We start from the raw sequence: 25,764 nt of genomic DNA, 5'->3' as shown, positions 1-25,764 counted from the left end.
ACCTCCATTCTGATTGGATGATCGTCCACCTGTGCTTCGGCATGTGGACGTGAAGCCAGCAGCCGGCTGGTCGGTCTTGGTCCTGCAAAGGGCTGTAGCGCCACGGATTTACTAATAAATTAATATAATAAGTTCACGGAACTTTTAAGTTTTCTAAACTGTCCTATACTTGAATTCTATTTTCCTGTAATTTTCAGCAAAGAGTTCAATGACTTTCTGTTTAAAATTTTGGGGATCTTGCTACCACAAGTGAACTAAACCCATCACATTTATTTATTTAGGAAAATTGACTAATGTCACAATTCACGGACGAGAAGGAACAGAGATTCATTTTTCAACAAGACGGAGTCCCCCCACATTGGCATTCGGAGATCCGAAGGTACCTAAATCAATACCTACCAGGTCGATGGATTGGTCGTGCAACAGACGCAGACAGCACTTTTTGCACATGGTCACCCCGTTCATCGGATTTCAGTGTGATTTATTTCTGATTGCTGTGTTAATGCGTCTTCTCAATTCGGCCAACATCGCTGAAAGTGGAGGTATGTAAACATTGTCCTTGACGAAATCCCACAGAAATAATAATCTTAGTCTTCCCGCGGTGTCAAAGCTGCGTGGCTGTATCACTGCGGCTCCCACGATCGGCATTCGTTAAAGCATATAATTATGCCATTTAAACATCTATATTATTTTTAGCGCCGCATATTTGCTTGCAGTAGCTCTAAAATGTTACAATAAAGAAAGATTATGCTTAAATTTGTATCTGATATAGGCTAGTTATTAAGATATTTTTTCGTTGTACACGAATGTTGCTTATTTAACTAACTGTGGTTTATAAAACAGTAATTTTGTTTTGAATCTGCATGCACCGAGAAGACGTAAACTCTCATAAAATAGGAAGCCATCGAGACGGAACGAATATGAAGGGGTTCCGTTCATGTTGCAAGATTTATTTTTGGGAACAAATCGTTATTCCATAGCAGAAATGAAGCTGTAGCCTGGCCCACGAGGGGAAGCCTATGATAAATAAACACACGATTGTTAGCAGCGTAGAGCATTGACACGTGTCGGCAATAGAAACAAGAGTGGAACAAGGGAAGAAACTAACAGAAATGACTAGATTTAATGGTGTAATAGTAATAATACTAGTAGTATTATGCCCAGTTCTAATTATAACTTATTTTTAACTGAACATTAAAAAATAACTGAAGGTAGTTTCAACATTATGTTGTATAAAATTAACTTCTGAACATGTAAACTAGTTGATATTTATTCGCAATAAAAATATATGGCAACATAGTGAAAAAAGGAAGAAATTCTTGTATAAAACCAATTTTATTTCTCTTCCGGCCGTGTTTCAACCCCCGAACCTTGGATACAACGGCTAACATCACATTCGAAAAACCATAGAGAATGACGAAATGTCTGGAGCTATGCTGTAGGTAACATTGTTTCAAAATTCAATGAATACAATGATTCAAATGATACTCGAGGTTATTTGCGTGCCGCTGGATGCAGTATTTCCTTATAAAACCATTAGTGATAATTCACTGTAACAGTTACAAACAATTTTTAGTTTATTGAAATAAATTATTTTATGGAAAAACTGTATTTGGGAATTTAAATACTAGTGAAATAACTATACTTTGGAAAAATAATTGGGATAATTCTTTGTGAACTTAAAGGGATGTGGAACTATAGTCTTCGGAAAAAATGTTTTGGGAACTCTGTCCACCAATCGGAGAATATAAAAACAACTAAGATGTGAAGTGTACAAATAAGAGGAGAGGAGAGGAGAGGAGAGGAGAGGAGAGGAGAGGGAAGGGAAGGAAAGAGGATATAGGACAGAGAAGAGGAGAGGGAGGAGATAAGAAAGAGAAACAGGACAGATGATAGGGGAGAGAGTAGAGACAAGAGAGGAAAGAACGAAGAGCAGAGAAGGCAGAGGATAGGGGAGAGATGAGAGATAAGAGAGAAGAGAGAAGTAAGAGGACAGACGAGAGAGGAAAGAAAAGAGACGAGTGATGAGAGAAGACAAAGGAGAGACGAGAGAGGACAGAGAGTGAGGATAGGGAAGTAGAGGAGACAAGGCGAGAGGAGAGGAGAGAGACCAAAGAGGAGGGAGAGGGGAGAAAAAGGAGAGAAGAGAAAGGAGGACAGCACAGCAGAGGAGAGTGAATACATGTAAAAAGTAAGAATTAGGAGAAAAGGAAAAGACGTACAGATTTAAGATAGAAAGACGCGCAATATTAAGAAAGTGTGAAATAAAGAATATAAAGGAGAAAATAAAGAAAGAAAGAAATAAAGAAAAAAGAAAGAAATAGGCAAGTAAAACATAACCGGAAATTAATAAAGGACGGAAAAAGTAGAGAAAGAATATAAGAATAAAGAGCAAAAAGAGAAAAAGAAAACAAAGGTTAGTACGTTCTGAGACGAAGAATGAGTAGTGGTTGACCGCTGTGGTAAATAAGACACGCAAGAGAGTGATTTATTCACGTTGTTTCGAAACTTGGCATCATCACTAATGGCGTAATTTAACGTTATCAATAGAGACAGACACATCCAATGACATAAGGAAGAGTCGGTTTCATTCTCATATAAATCCTTTGTTTACTTCCTTGAGAGAAATGAGAATGTATGAATCTCAAAATAAAGTCCCATTATTTCCTGAAGGAACCAGAATTAGCAATAGCTAGAAAACTGTACTACTAAATATTCTGGCGAGGCGATGTTGAAATAATGACCAAGGCTATTAATCTTAAAGAAATAAGAACACTGTTCCTATGAAAAGGACGGAATTTCTACCTATCCCGTCGGAAATTGAACCTGGAATCATTATAGTTTTTTCTTCGTTTTAACTGTTGTTATTCGTTAACTTAAATAATTATGTAACAGTTTGAGTTTGACAGCTCTCAAGTCTTTACTTACCTTTCTACTTTGCGTACACATACATTTTCACTAGAATACGAGTAAGATGAGATTCCTAGTCAAGAAAACCGATTTGCTACATATGATGAAAAAAAACTTTAGAAGATAACCTATAAGCCGCCAAAATCTGATTACTGAAGGAAAGAATTAGAGATGAACAAAACTAACTGCCATTCTCGTTCGCTATGTTCGTTACATTTGTCGTTTGAGTCTCGTCTCGTCATTCTCGTCCGCTTCGAATCTCGCTCATCATTCTCGAAATAGCATTTGGTCGGCGTGGAAAGATTTCGTAGCTTTGAATAACATACATAATTGAAATAAATAATATAAATATTTAAATGAGACAAAAAGACAGAACAGTATCTTAGTTATCAAAATGTTCTGGTTCTATTATATGATGTTACCTATGGTTACATAATTTAAAAAAAAATCTCAAATAAATTTGCATTTCTAAGAAACATAAAACATGATATTAATATATTTTTACTTGAGATTGCACACTTGATCTTAAACATACGAAAACAAAAATTCCTAGCCTTTTAATAAGGGCCTAGTAATTAAATAAAGACTGGGGAACGGATTATTATACACTGAAAGGTAGTGATGTTTCCAATAGGCTACTTAATTGTTTATACAGTTGCCAAAGTAGATAAAAGTTCAGTCAGGTATAAACAACTATGACGATTCAAGGCTGCTTGACGTTCTGGACAACGGGAGATGATCAATATCGAGTCTCGGAAGACTCACAACCAGTAACGTAATACAACAATGTCGCGCGGGTTTTCGGCTTTGCGGGCGCTGTTAGTCTCGCTGTCTCGATCGCTGTTCCTCTATAGAAAGAATGCAAGTATCTGTTTCATTGCACTTTCTCTCATTTGACTACTCGCGCTCCGAAAAACGAAAGTTAACCAAAAGCGGCATCAGCTATAGTAAATAAAAGGTGATCTTCATAATCAAAGAGTATTATATTTCATTGGCATCAATTTAGCAAGATCTCAACATAAAAATCCTCTATGTTAAACTAAAACAATTAATTTGTGTGTGTACTTTCTTATAAAGAAAAAGACAGTATTAAAAACCAAAACATAAAAACAAAGTTCTAATTTTGAGTGCGGACAATGCGATATTTCTTAATAATTCTTACAGACAATAAAGGAATTGCAAATGAATTAAATGATAGGCAATGTACGGAACTATTCTAAAAAAAAAAAAATTAAGTGTAAATATATACTAAAAGTCATGTTAGGATCAGTGCTGTTATATGACTTTGAAAGTAGGATATTCGAAAGACATATATTTCTACGATTAAGTGAAACAAAATTACATTTTGAGGTTAATAACAAAATGTTTAAATTATATAAAATTCGAAATAAATATAGACAAACTTGGAACTAAATGAGCCGTTCAAAGCAGAGGTGGTGTAAGTCAAAAATGGGTAATGAGGGTTAAAGTAAACATTCTGTAAAATACAGCGCAAACAAGCAATTAATATTCAATTTATTTAAACTATTAGTAGTCAGTGGATAGCAAGAAGGACATATTAATTGCTAATTTGCGCTGTATTTTACAGAATTTTTACTTTATAAACCTCATTACCCAATTTTGACTTACACCACTTTTGCTCTGAACGGCTCGAATGTAGGCCTATAGTCAATAGTTGACAGACTGCAAAAAATTAAGAACTGGAATTGACATATTTAAGGTAGGACCACCTTTACCAGTTCCAAGGCCTTGTACGAAGCATCACCGCGAGTCCCCATTCATATTAAATTTGAAAGAGAGAGAGTGAAAGAGAGAGAGAGAGAGAGAGAGAGAGAGAGAGGTTACTGAAATAATATCTGGAGGCATATTTCTGACTTTGTAAAAATGCTTCGCGATTCCCCGATTCAAACTTACAAAATGTATAATTCACACTAGATATTTTAGAGACATTAATTAGCACAGACACACTTTCAGTTTCACAAAAATACCTATTTTCATTAAAGCTCTGGCACTTGAAAATGCAGACATTGCGGCCAGATGTAATCGAGTTCAAAATTAGAAAAACGTCTTACTGTCATCGCTAACATTTCTCGGGCAGAGGAACGATGTAAACAAGTAAAAGTTCCACAGTTACGAAAAAAAAAACCGAATGATTTATTCAGATGTTCGTATATTACGAAGCGAAGGAATTACATGTGAGATGAACTTTTATTTTTTGGGTAGGCTACCAGAATTTATTCCATAACGAAACACGCTTCTCGTTTACAACATCTTCACCTTAACTTGTTACTTTCTACTGCAATGTTGCTATTTCTCATCCACTTTGCAACAATAAGATGTGTTCTGGTGATTTGTTACAGAATAATTCACATGTAAGTTTAATCATTATTTTTGCATAGATTTATTAATGTAATAATAATAATAATAATAATAATAATAATAATAATAATAATAATAATAATAATAATGTCGGTAAACTTTCCTCGAAGGTCTGGGCCTTCCACCAGTATATATATGTGGTTAGTTCTGTTGACTTATATGATAAGCAAATTCGTGCGAGTACTGTATTTTATTAATATAAAATTATACGAGTACATTTTGTAGAGTATCAATTCCTAATAATAATTGAAATGGGAGTTCCTCTATGGCAGCAAATTTCGCATGTTTCCAATGGCGGCCTTTATTTTAAAACTTCCAAAAGTTAATTAGATACTTTCTTTTCCCTCCTCCCCCAAAAAAAGATCCGATGAGGATTAAGACGCGTATCCACGAAGCCAAGTTGCCTCATGGTTTGCTTCACTCAGTGGATACCTTGCCTCGAAACAGTGCGCGGCGGCCTCGGAAGAGTGCGAAGCTGCCTCGCCCGTGAGTCGATTCGAGTCTATTTTTTGATGCGATCAAAGGTGCCTCGAAATGATTAACTCGCGCAGTATAGACTGTTCATTGGTAAAGATGCCATCAAGCAATCTGATGTTACTGCCTCAATTGACGCGCACTAACTGGTGGCCCACGTTGCTTCGCGTTCTTGTCTCGCTACCTAAAGAACAAAACCGCGAGGCAAACAACAAGAGAGGCTGACGCGACAGGAGGCCGCGCGTGGCAGCCTTGCTTTGTAGGCACGCGGATTTAGAACCACAATTTCCATCCCTCTCAAGAAAGGGCATCCTCGACTATCTTCTTTCAGTCTTGCATATCAATAAAACTTGCGCAAAGTTAGGCAGTGACAGGCTTTATTAAGCTCGATTCACTATACGGAACATCAACGTCACGGACTATCACCATCACCGTCACGTCCAATGCAAACTCATTCACACTTAACGGCAAGTGACCGTCAGTTTGCATGCATCATCAAGGATAGAGAAGTAGTCATTGCTTTCAAAAAATGTCGTAGCTCCTATGAGAGACAATTAATTGCACTGTAATTTTTAGGATTCATATATAAATGTCTAAGGAAAGCACAGAAAAAAATTGGAATCAAAATCTTTTATAGACAGTGAGAAAAAAAAATATTAACTTCGAAGTCACCCGTTCAAAATAGGCATTGACATATCGAAAGTTGATAAACGACAAACTTTTTTTATTTTTCACGTTAGATGTGGGTTCAAAGCGAGAAAAATGTTTAGATAGAATGGAAATTACTGTTAAAAACGGCTGATATTCAAAACCTGTATCGGTTTGCGAGTTGCGGCGAGTTTAATGCGGGAGTTTGCGTGGCGGACTTTCTTATGAAGAGCGACAACTTTTATCTGTTAGAACTGCGGATTCTCATAGAAATCATCGCTCTGATTTCAAATTTGTTTTCAAAATAATAATAATAATAATAATAATAATAATAATAATAATAATAATAATAACAATAAATAATAATAATAATAATAATAATAATAATAATAATAATAATAATAATAATAATAATGATTTATCCTTCGAAGAGGTGGAAAAATTCAAATATCTTGGAGCAACAGTAACAAATATAAATGACACTCGGGAGGAAATTATACTCAGAAAAAATATGGAAAATGCGTGTTATTCGGTTGAGAAGATTTGTCATCTAGTTTGCTGTAAAAAATCTGAAATTTAGAATTTATAAAACTGTTATATTACCGGTTGTTCTTTATGGTTGTGAAACTTGCACTCTTACTTTGAGAAAGGAACAGAGGTTAAGGGTATTTGAGAATAAGGTTCTTTGGAAAATATTTGGGGCTAAAAGGGATGAAGTTACAGTAGAATGGAGAAAGTTACACAACGCAGACCTGCACGCATTGTATTCTTCACCTGACATAATTAGGAACATAAAATCCAGACGTTTGAGATGGGCAGGGCATGTAGCACATATGGGCGAATCCAGAAATGCATATAGAGTGTTAGTTGGGAGGGCGGAGGGAAAGAGACCTTTGGGGAGGCCGAGACGTAGATGGGAAGATAATATTAAAATGGATTTGAGGGAGGTGGGATATGATAATAGAGACTGGATGGCGGACTTAAGTGAGAGAGGCAATGAACCTGCGGGTTCCTTAAAAGCCATTTGCAGGTAATAATAATTACACTAATACAATAATAAATTTTTTCTTTTCTTTTTTCTCGAATCAGAGCGATGATTTCTATGAGAATCCGCAGTTCTAACAGATAAAAGTTGTCACTCTGCATAAGAAAGTCCGCCACGCAAACCCCCGCATTAAACTCGTCGTAACTCGCAAACCGGTACAGGTTTTGAATATCAGCCTCTTTTAAAAGTTTTTTCATTCTTTCTAAACATTTCTCTCGCTTTGGCTCCCCATGTAACGTGAAAAGTTGTCGCTGATCACTTTTGAGTGTGTCAATGTCTATTTTGAAAGGGTGACTTCGAAGTTCGTAATTTATTTTTCACTGTCCACAGAAGATTTTGATTCCAAATTTTTTCTATACTTTCCTTAGACATTTATGTATGAATCCTAAAAATTACAGTACAATTGATTGTCTCTCATAGCAGCTACGACGTGTTAATGTTTAACGGTGCTGCTAGAGTCTAGCTGTCTAGCAGAAAAAACCGTCCACGTACAGGTTCCATCACGTCAAAACATTCTCCTCGAGAATCCCAGACGGTCCGTGCCGTTGATGGTCCGTGACGTTGCCTGTGTATGTGAACGCTATCATACAAAACGCGTTGTACAATGTTTTGATGCAACGCTGCTGGTCCATGACGCGACGTTGATGTGATGTATATTAATGTGAATCGAGCTTTATCCAACTGACAAATAAAGATACCCGGATACCCGTTGAGGGTTTTCGGCTGTTTGAGAAGGTGAAGCGAGTGTTGCGAAGTTCTATGTAAGTGGTGTTGTGTTAATCCCCCACTCCCCTAGATACATGATATGGTACTAACCCTTAAATTGGCAAAACTTCATTTTTCACACTAGTTTATTAAACCGTGTCAGACTGTAAAGAAAACAACTATCGCAATGTCCATATTTTATATGTCGTACAATATTATAGTAGGCCTACTGTGAAATTTTAATTTTCCTACCATTTTTTTCTATTGTACTATTAAAATTGTAGCATATATATCCTATTATCCTGTTGTATCCTATAAGATACTTTTGTGCGAGATCGTGCGTATTTGCTTGGTTTCCGCATAAAACCAACCCGCGGTAAGTCTAAAATTCCACATTCAGTATTCCCAACCGAACACTCATAACAATTTCCCTCTTCTTACCGCTTAAGTGACATATTCATTTTACTGCTTTAGGATTTTAACATATTATTTTTAGAGACGTTCAATATAGTAATAATTATAAATTGGAAACTTACCACTGCAATTTCACATAAATTGCACTGTTAACTGTTGTTTTTAAATATTTGCAAAAATTAAATCAACTCTACAACTACGCTCAACTACGTTTCGCTTTTTCAAACTTTTCCTCGAACATGAAAACTTCAACATATCGCTCTTGTAAGGCATATTACTATTGCGAATTTAAAAATACGACGGTGTTGCCACAGGACTCAAGAATGCTTGGGTGGACTGTACAAACCAAAGTAAAAACAAAACATTGGAAGACCAAGTAGCTAAATGGCAGACTACTTCTAAGAATTAAACAGAAAATAAAATTTATAATCCTGAAATTATGGAGAAAACAACATCAATATTGCAGATAATACATGGAAAAATTTAGCTACAATGTATTTTGCCTCAGCACACCGCATGTCTGCCCATTTCTGGACCCAGTTTGTCGAAATCCTATAGCGTAGCCAGCACGACAGAACCTCAGAATGATGCATCGTGTCGATGGGTGTAAACACACAAAGATCTAAAGGTTGTTTACCTTTCATCGCACAACCTAGGAAACAGCAATGACAAGGCAGTTGGTTACGTAACGCCGTAGTAGTGATGATGATAACGCCAATAAAGGAGACACTCTCCGCCCCTCTGACTTCCATTATTCATTAATGTGCGGAATTGCAATTATGACTGGGAACATTGTAAGGCCGCACGATGCGGGACGGGGCAGCCCTCTCTATAAGGAGAGGCCTACCAAACCTGTCTCCTTGGTAACTACTTGACTTCGTTTAAATGAAAAAATAAACTGATGTAATGTACAGAGTGTTCAAAAGTTTAACTACTCAAAACTTCTTCCAGAATATTAAACACAAATATTACGGCTTAGAAATAATTTGGGTTCATCCATGTAAGTCACATTATTTCTATAACATTTAAGTGGGTAGGTACACCATTGGCCTGCAAAAATTTAGTGCAATTCATTTTTTTTATAGCTCAGCTACTATGAAACTTAAATGAACAAAACTTTTCATGCGTTATATAATATACACACATATACAGGGTGTTAAAAAGTATACAATATTTTAGGAGGTGCTAGTATGCATCAAAACAAGAAAAAAAGTCGAATAAACATAGGTCCTACAACACATACTTTTTGAGATCTGAACACTTGTTCGTAGGAGGTGCTCAATGTGATGTACATTTATGGCAGTGCCTCTGCCCTACGACGTAAGTGATCACACACTCTTTGAAATTGACCTGCTTGTTCTTGATAATCAAAAGCCTAGGGGATTTAAGTTTGGGGAACGAGCAGGCCAAGGTGTGGGGCCTCCCCAATCAATCCAGCGGTCCTGAAGGTCAGCGTCAGGTGTTCAAGCACATTGCGGAAAAAATGTGCTGGTGTGCCATCATACATGAACCACATCTATAGTCTTTGCTGACATGGCACATACTCCAGCAAGGTAGGCAATACGTTAATAAGAAAGTCCTGGTAACGAGCCCCAGTTAATCTCTGTGGTAGCACGTATCTATCGCCAAAAACGCTTACACATACGTTGATTGAGAATTGGTGCTGATGCCTTATTTCTTCAACTGCATAGGAATTTTCATCAGCCCAAATATGGTGATTACGAAAATTCACAAACCAACTCTGCTGACTCCGCTCATATCCGCAACCAAACTTTTGTTTCCAGTGTTCCTTGCGACGCACAGTGGTTTAGAACGCAAATTTAGCGGGACATATTAATAACTTTTCAGCTACCTAACAGATTTTTATGAAATTTTACACAGTAGTTATAGGTAGCATATATGTTTTGTATGCAAGCTCTCGTTACGTTGGTATAAGGGGAACTACTCCTTATAGGGGGGCGCATTTAGACAAAATTAGTAACTTTTCTCCTATCTGACAGATTTTTATGAAATTTTACAAAGCAGTTACACAAGCTCTGATTACGTTGGTATAAGGGGAACTACCCCTTAAAAGGGGCGCAATTAGACAAAATTAGTAACTTTTCCCCTATTTAACAGAATTTTATGAAATTTTACACAGTAGTTACAGATAGCATATATGTTTTGTATACAAGCTCTCATTACGTTGGTATAAGGGGAACTACCCCTTATAGGGGGGCGCAATTATACAAAATTAGTAACTTTTGTCCTAAGAGATTTTTATGAAATTTTATACACTTAGCGCATTTATTTTGTGTACAAACTCTGTTTAAGTTGGTATAAGCAGAAGTGCCCCTTACAGGGGGATGCATTTAGACAAAATTTGTAACTTTTCTTCTGTCTTAACAGATTTTTATAAAACTTTATACAGTAGTTACAGGTAATAAACTTATTTTGTATACAAGCTCTAATTCTCTAGATTGTCTTTGTTTTGACCTCATACTTGCTGTAATGGAAAAGTTTTTTTGAGCAGCCACGACTTTTTCCATGGGTACGTTTTCTATAAATTTTCATTACTATCACGATGAGAACCTAATTTAATAAGTAGCCCACTAAGCCAATGTCCATTTCGTTTAAAAAACGCATATTCCTTAACCTCTTGCTCTCCAAGGATAAATTATCGTATGGGGAAAATGTAACATTTTAGGTACTACTGCACCTTTTGGGCACTCGGGAAGCTTATTTGATACATAATTAACAAGCTGACATCTTGAATTCCCTGAATTGTACTGCGGAAGCAGATTCGGTTCACAGATATTGAAATAACTGCAACCGAGAAAAATTGCACTACTGCACTTCGAAAGAATAGTGCTCATAATTTATTACTTCCGGAAATCTACGCACCTTAAGACTAGATTTAAAATAGAGGTAAATACTGGAGGAAGTGAAAAAAAAATCATTTTTGAATGAAACAAAGGGGGTTATTTTTTCTCTACCTTAGCAAAGTCTGCATTCAATGGTTATATTTATATTTTGTCCCGTGTCCATTCATGCTAATTTGACATACTATAATAACATTAAATGTAACAAAAACAAACAGTGTTACATACCCAAAGAACTACTTGACATGTTGATACCAAATATGAATGGAATCTACCACTTATAACAGAGTTACAGCACAAAGAAAACGGCAGACTCGCGGCACTTGCTGAGTAAGAATGCTGAGTGGCGAAATGTGGTATGTTACCGGCTTCTTATCTCGCTATGCAGCCACCTTCGCTGATTAAGATAACCAATTGAGTGTTACTCAGTTATATAGAAAAAATAATTTAACGGTTTAATTTCATTTTTTTACATGTCATTTTTCTACATTTGTCCTCCAAAATATGGATTTTAGACCACTGTGCGACGTATCATTATTCCATGCCAGGGGTGTCAACTATGGTATGATTATCTGGTAGTCTGCTGTATTGTAGGGCAGAAAAATGCATTGCGATGAATGGACGTCACATTGAGCAACTCCTATGAATAAGTGTTCAGATCTCAGAAAGTATGTGTTGTAGATCCCATGTTTATTTGACTTTTTTTCTTGTTTTAATGCATACTAATCACCTCCCAAAATATTAGATACTTTTCTTTAAAATCCTGTATAAAGAGTGATTCATGAGGATTTACCGTTCCTTACGGAGCTTATTTCCGAAGACATGCTGAGCAAATAATGTCGTATAAACATTTGTTCTAATCTCAGTGTTTTCAAAGTTAAACTGACTTTGACACGTTTCATAAAAAGATTATTGAACAGCCTTATCTCTTTCCAATTCACACCAATATTCTTCAAGATCCCCATAAGTTTATTCCAATCAACTCTGTCAAAAGCCGTTTCTAAGTCCACAAATACTACATATGTCTACACTTCTTTATTTTTCTTTATTATCTTTTACTGATTATTCGCAGCAGTGAACGAAGGAAAAGGGAGGTAAATAAATAAATATAACAGTAAAGGGAAAAATTTACTAGTTGATAAATAAGTAAATAAAGAGAGAGGAGAAAGATAGCTAAATGTAATAAATAAAAATTAAATGAAAAACAATGGACCAATATATAAGGAAGATATAAAAATAAAATAAAATGTATAACAAGAAACGAATGAAGGAAGGTACCGAGCCACTGAGCTAGAGAGGTAAATGACATTGATGGCCACCCAACACTAGCCTAGACTCGCGAGTGGAGGGAGTCCTGTCGGTCCAGCCAAGTGGAGCAGACAGCAGCAAAACCGTTGCATTGCGAGTTGCAATTAAATCACCCGGACGGCAGCGAGATGCGCTCAAGTGCATTCACTTCAGTAATTAGGTACAGGTTCATATTGCGTCAGCACTGCAAGAATCCACAAGTGTGCATACAAGTTCCAGTAGGTTAATGTCAGACTTTAGGCATGTATAGGAAGTTACGTGTACGAAGCCACTTGACATGCAAAAGCAAAGACACTATGTTCGAATTCTGCATAAAAATAGGTGACGATGATAAATATTAGTATCAATATTGGCTGCAGCAATGTAATACATATTACTTACTAGAGCTTAAATTCAGGGATGGGAATTTAGTAGGGAATATCCATTTTAATAATAATAATAATAATAATAATAATAATAATAATAATAATAATTGTATTTGTAGTACATAGCAGCAGTAGCAGAAAAATAGAATTGTAATTTTTAAGTTGGTCACATGACATCAACTTGCGACTATTTAGCATCCGTTACTCATTCGTTCGTAGTGTAGTACAAAAGCTATTATGAGCATGTTGCAGCAAGTTTGCTCTCATTGGCTTGAGGGAAAGCCCAACAAGGATTTTAACCCGAGGCTGCTCGTTTCACGGTCAGACATGCTAACTGTTAGTCTACAATTGTGGACAATAGCAGTAATAGTGAGAGTAATAATCTAATAATGATAAATACATACTATTTTATTATTCCTGCTTTTAAAGATTTGCCTTGCTATTCATAGACATTTCGCTAGCCCGCGCTACGAGCGTGCTAAACTAGCCCCGGCTATCGACTGGTTACTTATCATATCGCTAACATTGGTTTATGAATATGAAAAACGTTAGTTCGCTGATCATTCACCAGAAGTCCGCGCTAAAAATGTCAATGAATACAGCCCTTTGTGTCTGCCTGTTCTATCTTCGCAAGTGCTGATTTCACCACAAGAAGGATCTGCAAGAATATTGTGTCTCTATTAAAAACTCTCATAACTGTAGCATTTGAGAATATGTTCTACGTGCTATACAAAGAGCACCTTTTTACGAGAGGATTAGAAACCCAGGGTTAGTTATGCTTATGCTAATCGAAGTTCGCTTAAATAGTATTGCTCTAGTATCCGAGGATAGTTAGGGCGGTAGCTTATTGAATCGGACATTCTGTATCGTACAAGACGGTTTTGTCTCGGACCGTCCGATGTGAAGTTGATTAACGCATTTTATGAGGCTGCAGCACATTGCACCGGACTTTCGTCCCGGAACGAACACCGACGCAGTATGCTGCAGACTCATAACAATGCATTTAATCATCTTCACATCGGACGGTCCGAGACAAAACCATCTTGTCCGATACAGAATGTCCGATGCGATATGCTGCCGGCCTTACTGAAACCTCCTTAAGACACCTCTCCGGTATCTCCGAGCCTGAAAATTCACCCGTATTATTTTCCATTGATATTATCCCTACCACTTGTACATCGTAAAAATAAAGGTTCTACGAGGTCATTTGTCCACCCTCCATGCACGCACAAAACGTGAGACGATACTAACCGTAATGCGTCGATTTAAAAAAAAAAAAAAGTCATCCTATGGCATATTCTATGACTTTGTAGTCGGGTCTCATAACTGAGATGTGAACAGTAAGAAATAAAATGCGACTTCAAATCTTCCAGCCATCTCCACAATGAGCTGAATACATCGTATGTACACGATATTACTGATGCAGTCTGCGAGGGAGCATCTCTCACGCAGTCGCTGCGTACATTCCTGTGCGTCTCGGAACGACCTACACGTTACTTACAAGAATTCATTTCCTTTCCCAGTCACTGAGGGAATGGCTCTGCGAGAGAACATAAAACAGGTACGTCTTCATACTATGGTCGACGTATTGGGGAAAATACTACGTATGAGATTCACATCAGAATTTCACTTCTGATTTTGTAACTATTCTGTTTCCTAATTATGCAAAGTAGAATTGAAGGGTTCAGAGCCATAGTGGGCCAAGCGCCATATGTTAACAACTGAGAAAACAGGGGTTAAAATTAAGTAAATGCTACAATTTCATGAAACATACAGCAAGTAATATAAAGTGTGCATATTAAAACCAAATGATATGTCAATCTTCATTAAACTATGGTATTCACTTAATGTTAACCCTTGCTTTCTCTGTTTTTAATAAATGGCGCTTGGTCCACTATGGCTCTGAACCCTTCAATTGAAAGTTTTGTGATACTGAAATTATCAATTTGAAGGCTTTATTTTTTATCTTAATCTTGTAATACAACCCGCATCTTACCTCTTTGGTATATCGTGGGATCTTTATACTGTTGACACCTATTTAAATTTAGAAATACAATGATTACAGCTACCGAGTTAGTGTTCCCCTTTATCACCTAATCTGTTGAACACCTGCTTGGAGGATTTAGTGAATAAGTGTTTTAAGAACATGAGGAGGGTGATAGTAGAAAGAAGATGAATAAAGTGCATAAGATTTGCTGATGATATGGTGTCGTTAGCAGAATAGGAGGTGATACTAAGAGATAATGCTACTGAAGCTAAATGACAGCTATGAACAGTATGGGATGAAGATAAATGCCAACAAGATGGAGACCATGGTCATAGGAAGAAAAATGAAGTAGGTAAACTTTCGAATTCTAAATGAGGCAGTAGAACAAGTGGACAACTTCAAATACTTGGGGTGTACTATAAGCAGTAACATGAGGTGCTGCCAGAAAGTGAAAAAAAGAACAGCAATGGCCGAGGAAGCTTTTAATAGAAAAAGGAATGTCTTCAGCGGACCTCTGGGAAAAGAACTAAGGAAGAGATTAGAAAAGTGCTTTGTGTGGAATGTGGCACTCTATGGGGCAGAAACATGGACATTACGACGAAGTGAAGAGAAGCGACTAGAAGTATTTGAAATGTGGGTATGGAGAAGGATGGAACGTGTGAAATGGACAGACAGAATACTAAATGAAGCTGTGTTAGAAAGAATGGATGAAGAAAGAATATTGCTGAAACTGATCAGAAGAGGAAAAGGAATTGGTTGGGTCACTAGCTGAGAAGATACTGCCTACTAAAGGATGCATTGCTATTAGAATTTAAGGAGAAAAAATGGTTAATCAAGGATTGAGTTATGGGTAAGTCTTTTAATTGAATATTGTGAAGATTAAAATAATCGTAATAAAGTAAAAAAAAAAAAAAAATCATAAAACTTCTCACCGAAATTTCAGTATGGGATGATAATAAGGATCACATTCTAAATATACTGTAAGTTATAATTAAACCATTAAAGAAATATGAAGCAAGGCAGTTGTTATTACATTATAAAACAGGACAAGGTAGGTATACTACAACAAGTTTTACGGAAAATAGAACAGTAAAGACAAGACATGGGACATCTCTTATAATAAGATTTGTTATGGTAATATAAAAAGAGAACATTTTATTACAAATTTCGCTAGAAATAAGTACAGCAGGCTTTAAAAAACAATATAATAAAAGTTAGGTGGTGTAGGCTACACTTGATAAAAAAATGGAACGACTCTTGGTGATGGAAACGCTAAGTTTCATAGCGCGGTTCGCTCTCTCATCATGTGCAATGTCTTGAGTCTGGCTGGGACTTTGAATATCCCACAGTCCTATTTTTTTTGGGGGGGGCAAGTGTACCTAAAAATGAACACTTTAAAAACTAGTGAAATATTAATGCAATATGAATATAATATTCATAATTTAAGCAAAAGTAGTAATAAAGAAAAGTCTCTCTTGGTTGTAAATTAGAGATAAAGGAAATGGTAGAAGAAGTAATGAGTTTGTTGAAACTATGCCCTGACACGCACAAAAACGCAATAATTATTATTTTGTTTTGAAAATGAAGATTTATTTTATATTTCTGAATATGTTATTTTTATGGTGTAGTATTACCGGTATGTAGTTAAATTTAAAATTCTGTTTATTAAAAGAGTTTATGCTCGACCATGCCGAAATGTAGTAATTATACACCTGGTAGTAGCCCTTTAATGCACCTCATTAAAGTACACCTATTCATTATAATTCAGTTGTTCAGCCAATGAGAAATCACCATTGTACTATTATAAAACCGCAAGTATCGATTATTCTCGGATATGCAATCGAAAGACAATTAGCGAAAAGTCACGGAGGCTGGAAATCCAATACTGTCGCAGAAGGTTATGTTCTGTTACTATAATAATTAGCGTTAATTGTAAATAATATTCAAATAAATTCAATTTATCATCTCATTTTTCAATTCTAAATCAATTTCCAGGTTATATCAAGACTAATCTTCATGTTATTCTCTAGATTATATCAAGGTCAATGACATTCGTGCCTCGGAAAAATCAATACTTTTGCGTCTGCGCACATCTCACAATTCAGGTCAGTTCCGGTCCTCACTTACATAACCATAACATGAATACTTATGAATAATTTCAAGTTAGAAATATAGTAGAGTATAAAAAGTCGTATGAAACTTGCCTATAATGGTAATTAAGGCGCTCGTATGAAAATTATGAAACTCGCTTGCGCTTGTTTCATAGTTTCATAAACAAACATACTCGCGTCTTAATTACTACCATTATAGGCTCGTTGCATAATGTACTATTATTTTTTATAACAATTTACTTTAAATTTTGCAAGAAGGACATAAGCAACACAATGTCTACACTGTTTTGTTTCGAAAACTCATTCAGCACGCACACTAAACTGGAGAGATTAATCAACAAGGCCGGATTTAAGAGGAGGGCGATCAGGAGGAGAAGGGTATTCATACAGAAGTGACTCGAATTTGAAGAGATCCAGCTCACAATAGAACAGTTAAAATGGTTAGAATTCGATGAAGCACGATGAATATAGGCGTGAAGTGGTCATAAAACTCATGTAAAAGTGTAATGTAATAGCACATTAAGAGCCGTTTAATAAATTAAACACCTGTAACATGCCTCCAATTAAAATAAATGAAAACATTATCCCATGCAGTGAGTGATACAGTAAAATATTCAGGAATTTATACGAATAGAAACTGAAGCTGGAGTACGCAAATCACATTCGTACGTAAAATAATTTTTATAAAACTATATGCATCTCATGCTCAAATATTGCCTTCTATAATTATACGTAAGAAAATGCTTTTTTATTATGGAAACATGAAAAAAACAGCAAAGTTACATTAGCAAAATTCTAAAGGATCATTAGCAGCTATTGGTAAACTTAATCATGACTTGAATCAAGTTTCTTCATGGGCGAATAAGTTCGGACTTAGGTTAAATGCTATAATAATTGGACATAAGAGACTACTGAACATAATGAACAACAGACATCCCAATTATTACAGTAAATAATGCCACTATTCCTTACCATCCCGTCGTCAGAAACCTCGGCATTTTCTTGGACGAAAATTTAAATTGGGAATGCCAAATAAAGGAAATATCCAAGAGAGTATGCTATACCATGCATTCTCTTAACCCATTCAGAAACTTCCTCCCGCCAGAATTAAAACAGACTTTAGTGCAAACCCTCGTACTACCACTGTTTGACTGTTGCGACGTAATACTTACAGACTTGACAACTGACCTTTCGAGCAAGCTGGAGCGTGTGCACAATATGTGTGTCAGATTCATCAGCAATGCTCACAAATTTGACCATATTACACCCTCGTTCAAATATTTATCCTGGTTGCAACTTAATAACCGTAGAACACTTCATTCGCTGTCTCTTCTGTTTCGAGTTCTCCACTCTTCTACTCCAAATTATCTTCGCTCCCGGTTTAACTACTTATCCTCCAATGACAATCTAAACACCAGGTCACAGGAGAGCCAAATCCTAGCAATTCCTGCCCATAGAGCATCCCACTAGTCATCCTCTTTTACTGTCTCAGTCCCCCGTGAATGGAATTATCTACCTCAGAAGATTAGAGGCTGCCAGACAATAACCACCTTCAAGAAAAGGCTAAACGATTTCTTACGGGCGCAGTCAAATTGAAGTTATTTATTGTGATCGAGTTAAATAATTTAATTTAATTTAGGTATGACTATTATTATTATTATTATTATTATTATTATTACATAATTATTTTTCTTGTTATGAAGATAAAAAGAATTGTATTATATTAATTATGTATTATATTGTATTGTATTGTAGTATTGTATTGTATTAATTATGTTATATTCATAGCAATGTAGTAATTTTCTATCATACTGGTTGAGTGGAAGAGAAGGCCGAATGGCCTTAACTCTGCCAGTTAAAATAAACCATTATTATTATTATTATTATTATTATTATTATTATTATTATTATTAATTACTGACACTGAAAATCCGGGGATACCTGGGTCCGGGGACAAGAATATTCGGGGGCTGTCCCCGGAAAACGGGGACGTCTGGTAATCTTACCTAATGAGAAAAGACGAAAAATATGAGAAACAATAACGCAAAAGTAAGACGAATTGGCCTGAATTTGAAGACAAGTTAAAAGTTTTCATGTGTAAAATACACCTGTGTAGGCGTGGTTTCTTATGTGTACCATTTTAGATTCTCCCCTTTCTAACTTCCCCTTTTGTCATTGTCACTGCGGTTTCTTCTCGCCAATTTGTTGCCTCAACAGTCCTGTGGAACAAAGGTATTGTAGAGGTGTAGCATCTTCAAAATATAAACACTTTATGTCCAAGCAAAAGCAGCTATTACCTTTTTACAGGACGCGATGGAATCTCCCAGGCACTCGTAAATAAGACTTAAAATGAAATATTACAAATCCTATTAATTTTATGTTGAACATATTACAACTCCAGTTCCTTTGAGCAGCTTCACGTGCATTAAAACCAAAATGGAGGTTGTGTTGCCCTTGAGGGAGATCGTTAACTGTGGGGTGGCGCTAGAGCCATTCTCTTGCCATTAATCTGAATAACAGAGATTCGGTGTCGGGACATTATGTGGCAAGTTATGACTTACAACAATGGATGCTAACACTTTCAACTTCACGGCGTATAAAAAGTCCTTTCAAATTCATTTTTTGGTCGCTGCAGGTAACAAAATGAACAAAGCGTGAGGTTTTAAGCAAGATTCTACGGCCACAACTCGACAAAGTTTGGAACTCGTATTATATCACATTCACTTTCGAAAACGTGTTATAGCAATTATTACTTTTTCATACACAGTCTAATTTAAACCCATGCATGCATGCATGCATACATACATACATACATACATACATACATACATACATACATACATACATACGAGCTATTCCATCTCAAATCGACCGAAATATAGAGAAAATTGACCTTACAATTTCTATATACAATGAAACTTTTTTTTGTACGTAGAGAACTGTGATACAATGCTTTGTGCAAAGTTTGAGGCATCAGAACTTCATACTGTTTAAATTAAAAATATTTTAATTTATCGTATTTTCATAAAATTAGCAACTTTAAACTGTTGTGGCTCCGAAACCCTTTCACCCAATGATCAAAATCATGTTTTATTTTGATGCTGAGAAATTAAAGTTTATATTGATATATAAACAGATTTTCTTACTTTTTATGGAAATGGAGAAATTTAGATTTTTCCTCATTAAGACGCCTTTGCCAAGGAAAATATATTTAAAAAATATATAGTTAGATTCCGCATTGAAAGTACAAATAAACACATATTTCTTACTGATAGTATGTTGATAAGAAAGTATTGAAAATATCAAATAAAGAAAATAAATAATACGCGCATGAACTAACCAGCTGACTGTGAGACGGGAGCTAGCCGAGATAAGCAAGGCCAGGAGACAAACACGTGATGTTTCGTCTAGTAGCGCATAGCTGGGCTAGCTTTATCAAAAGTTTTCATAAACACAGGAGTAAAATGACGCCCAACGCTCGCCTATCTTCAGCTCTCGGCCAGTGCGTGTGGTACTGCGCCGTTCAAGTCCAGGCGTGTGAAAATAATCTATTTAATACCCTCGAAACTTATTGCCATACCACTAAGCAAACAATGCCGAATCCCTCTTAATAATGCAAGGTTTTTTTCTCAATATTTTTTTACATTTTTACAAATTGTCAAAAAGCCTAAAAGTAAGTAAAATCAGATTATCTGTCTCTCTATGTACAATAAAAATGATTACTTCTTAACATAACCTACCAAAATATGTCAGCTTCAAAATGAGCTCCCGTTCAATGTTCTGCAGAGTTCTGAGCGCTGAAAGAGGCTTGTTTTTATAAAATACGCTAAATTTGTCGCTCAACAATACGAAAACTGTTTGACTTTCGATAGTATATTTTTGAAAATGCACTCTCCTCAGCACCTTGTATAAATAGGGAAAAAATTAGAGTATAAAAAAATGTGAGGTTTTTTACTGATCGATTTCATATGGAATAGCCCATACATACATACATACATACATACATACATACATACATACATACATACAGACCGATTTAGTCCTGACAGCTCAGCGACGCGAAAGAGGGGAAGTAATAGGAGTAGTGGGGAGAGCTCCGGAGTAGAGATAAGGATGAGCGGTAGATAAAGGAATGCAGTACAGCTTAATTGTATTAGAAACATACTGTTCTACCGCACGCATGACATCCGATCGCTCCGAAGACAAGCGAGTGACTAACTCAAACACCCCTTGGCGTAACTAAATGGACTCGCCTGACTCAGGCGCACATCTCCGGCGACTGTCAAGATTAAATAATCGTACTGTACACACATACACACACAACTGTGGTTCAGTCGCCCGGATTAGCGTGGCTGTAACGATCCCAACAGAATAGGCGATCTCTCTGGTCTTACCTTTTGCCCTGATGATGGAACCTGTATATAATTAGGAGACATTGAAAATATCAAGTTTCAGTACACGGTAGAATACCCAAATGCATAATTCTGATCACAGTCACTGTTGAAAGCCTAAAATCTCATGTCGTCGCTCAAAAGACGAAGAGGCGTAAACGAAAAAAGTTACATTTTACAGGAGAGGGATTTAAAGAAATCCGTGTTTAAATGAAGAGCTACAGATCAAGCCAAAAAGATTTTATTGATATTTATTTCAATAAAACTTCATCATTTTTCTTGTAATTATTGAAATTATACCGAAAGTAGCTATGAAAATCAAGGGAATTAAAAGTGGCAATTCCTTTTTCTTTCTCCTGCGGAATGTTTTTAAAACACATAGCGCATTTTGAAGTCATAGCGGCGATATAATAATGTTCATATTTTCATTCGCCATGTAAGAAAAAGGACATCGTAATAGTGCACGGAAGTGAAAATTGTGTCGTCGAGCTTATGATACTGTAGTCATTAACGAAAAATCAGAAGTCAGTTCCGTGTGTGGTGTGTGAAATATGTATCGTCAGCTTAGAATGTAAACCTGCTAACTAACAAAAAGTTACTTTAACAAAAAACTGAGTATAAATTAACCCTGAAACTTTAAAGCCTTACTTTTTCTGAACCGACGCATGCGACGTGCGAGGTCCGCCTCCCACAAATCCGGACTACACGAGAGTGAGTAGTTTCTATAAATGCGAGATGAGAGGTCTATGCACCTCGTAACTATAGAAACCACTCACTATTTCTCGTGTAGTCTGGATTTGTGCGAGGCGGGCCTCGCGCGTCGCATGCGTCGGTTCAGGAAAACCAAGGCTTTAGACCAAATCCAAAGAACAGGTGATAATATCACCTGTACTTCGGATTTGGACTTAAAGTTTCAGGGATAATTTATACTCAGTTTTCTGTTTTCTTTGTAACATTACCTTTTTGTTAGTTAGAAGCAGACGATATAATATTTGCCGCGTTTATATATCAATAATATGTGCCACGTGTATATCTGTAAAGTTATTTCATCTCTCATATTCGTTTGATTATTAAATGACGAAACGCAAATCAGACGTCAGTCCAGGTGTGATGTGGGGAGATATCGAAGATATTACAGGTACACTGGCGTTCAAAAATGTCTGGCTTGATCTTTTAAGCGAACTTCCTAGCTACGGGATAAGTCAGAACTTAAGATATAACAAACTGACAAACTTTGAAATAGTTCCGCCAGTTCTAAATAAGTGGCATTGTTATTGGGACGGGTAAAAATGTTTTGGGAAATGGTGATATGTAGATTAAGTATAATTCTCACAATTGACAGTATCAGCGACTTCCCGCTAAATCTAGTGCTTTTTAAAATCATTAGAGGGGTATGAAATTTTGAATTCTATAATGCTCCACACAAAGGGCTTCACTAGTCTGTTCCTTAGTTATTTTTCCAGAAGTCCGCAGAAGATGCTCCTTTTTCTACTAAAATCTCCCTTTGTCATTTCGAATTCGCATGTTTATCTTCTTTATTATTCTTCCCATAACCATGGTCTTGCCTTGTTTGCATTTATCTTCATCCCATACAGTTCACAGCTATTATTTAGCTCCAGTAGCATATCCTTTAGCACCGTTCCTTTCTCTGCTAACAACGCCATATCATCAGCATATCTTATACTTACACTTGATTCTTCTTTCTCGTACTAGCACTCCTCCCATTTACTGAAGACAGTTTTCACTAAGTCCTCCAAGTAGATGTTGAACAGGGAGGTGATAAAAGACATCCTTGTCGTACTCCTCTCCCTATTGTACTTCCCTCTGACATTTCTTCTCCTATGCCAACTTTGATTCGTATCATGTACAGTACGATTATTTAGTCCTGACAGTCGCCGGCAATGTGCGCCTGAGTCAGGCGAGTCCATTAAGTTACGCCAAGGGATGTTCAGATTAGTCTGTCGCCTGTAGTCAGAGCGATCGGATGTCACGCATGCGGTATAGCGTTGTGTTCTTTTTCTTCTTTTTCTTCTTCTTCTTCTTCTCTTCATGGAGTAGGAGAGCCTCCTGTTCCGTCCTCAACTTTCCACCTTGTTTTTGGCCGACCAATATCTCTTCTTCCTTGTGGTTTATAATCCAACACCTGTTTCGGTATTCGTTCCTTATTCATTCTTCTTAAATGATTCGACCAAAGAATCCTATATTCCTTCATTTTATCTATAATTGGGAGCAGGTTTAGTTCATTCCTTATGTCATTTCTATATCTATCCAATCTTGTACATCCTTTTACTCCGCTGAGAAATTTCATTTCCAGTGACTGTATCCTATTAGTATCATTTTTCTTCAAGGTTCATATAAGAGAGTTGGTATAGCCATTGCCTTATAGAATTTTATTTGCGTTTCTTTCCTTGTTTTCTTCTTTAAATTCTTGGTAATTGTGCCACATATAGCCCGGAAGCGTTGCATTTTAATGCGTTGTGTTTCCAGTACAATTAAGCTGTACTGCATTCCTTTACCGACCGCTCGCCCTTATCTCTACTCCGGAACTCTCCCAACTACTCCTATTACTTCTCCTATTTCGCGTCGCTGAGCTGTCAGGAGTAAATAATCGGTCTGTAAATATCAATGAATATGTTCCTCTCTTTACAATTCACACCAATTTTCTTCAGGATCTCCATAATTTAATTCCAATCCACTATATCAAATGTCTTTTCCAGGTCCACATATACTATATACACTTTCTTATTCTTCTCTAGGTATCTATCGCAGATTGTTCGCAGCAGTCCAATTGCATCTCCCGTAGCTTTTCTCTTTCTGAAGCCAAATTGTTCTACTTCCAACTGTCTTCCCATCACAAAATATAAACGTCGATTCAGTCAGTATTCACAGGAGAATCTTCGCCGAATGCGATATCAGGCTGATAGTCCTGACCTCGTTTCATATCTCGGCAAATTTTTTTTTTTCAATATTGGCAGCAACACTCTCTCCGTGAAATCTTCGGACCATTCTACATTATATAGGAATAGAATATGAGGGGGTCAGAAGCAAAGGGATACAAGTGACATTTCTAAGAACATGAGTTAAGTGCATCTAGGGCCAAGCTAAAACTTTTAAAATTTTAGTGGAAAAGAGATACATCTTTTAACCACATCACACATTAAAATTGGAATAAAAAATTTCGCGGAATTTACGAATCCTCTTTCACAATAGCCCTGCCAAGACTCTGGAATTCGCTGCCTGCTAGCATCAGGGACTGTCGAAATAAAATTGAATTCAAACGCAAACTTACTAGGAACTTGGTCAGTAATTGATTTCTTGTAAATAGTTTCCTTAATCTATCACAAAACATTTCAATATCCAGTAATTTCATCATTATACAATTTTGTTATTCTAGGCTTAATTTGTAATTCAGTAAATATAAAATATTCTTTGTTTTTCTATGATAAATTATCTAGCTTTAATTAGTGAGCTAATCTTTTCGTACTTTGATTTATATTGTAATTGTAATTGTAAATTTAATCATCATCATCATCATCATCATCATCCTTCACGAATTAGGCCTCTGTAGACCTGTTTCGGCCCCATCTAGCAGTCTTCTTAACGGTCTTCCTGGTCGACGATGTCCTCTAGGTTTATATTGCATCATAATTTTTGGGATTCTTGAATTTTCCATTCTTCTTACATGATCTAGCCAATTGAATTTGTATCTGGTGATTTTTTCTTCTACTGACTCTACTTCTAATTGTTCTAAAATTTCTTCATTCCTTTTTCGGTCTAAAAGAGTATATCCTGCTGTTCTCCTGAAAAATTTCATTTCCGTTGTAAATTTAATACTAATTGTAATTTTATTTGTAATTGTAATCGTAAATTTAATACTAATTGTAATTTTATTTGTAATTGTAATTGTAAATTTAATACTAATTGTAATTTTATTCTTCATATTATAGTTGGAATCTCCTGGTAGAGGGGCTTACCTCTACCAGGTTAAATAAATAAATACTAAATCTTGAGTACGTTCAACCACGTTTCCTCACAAATAACTTAGGTGCACTTATACCACTTTGCTCCTGACCCCCTCATATATAATTACATAAAATCCGGGCTCTATAAGTAGCAATAGTATTCTAGTGATGTATTTTGCTGTCTGCACGCCACTGAATGGATTG

General features: G+C 36.2%; 1 protein-coding gene across 1 annotated transcript in view; it reads right to left on the bottom strand.

The window, feature by feature from the left end:
- Positions 1-25,764, bottom strand: part of LOC138712033 (A disintegrin and metalloproteinase with thrombospondin motifs 7-like) — a 453,002-nt gene that overhangs the window by 326,139 nt on the left and 101,099 nt on the right. The gene's annotated exons all lie outside the window — the stretch shown is intronic.

Source organism: Periplaneta americana, chromosome 13 (assembly GCF_040183065.1).
Source record: "Periplaneta americana isolate PAMFEO1 chromosome 13, P.americana_PAMFEO1_priV1, whole genome shotgun sequence".
Taxonomy (NCBI): Eukaryota; Metazoa; Arthropoda; class Insecta; order Blattodea; family Blattidae; genus Periplaneta; species Periplaneta americana.
The sequence above is the reverse complement of the archived record's forward strand: the minus strand, read 5'-3'. Positions and strand labels throughout refer to the sequence as shown.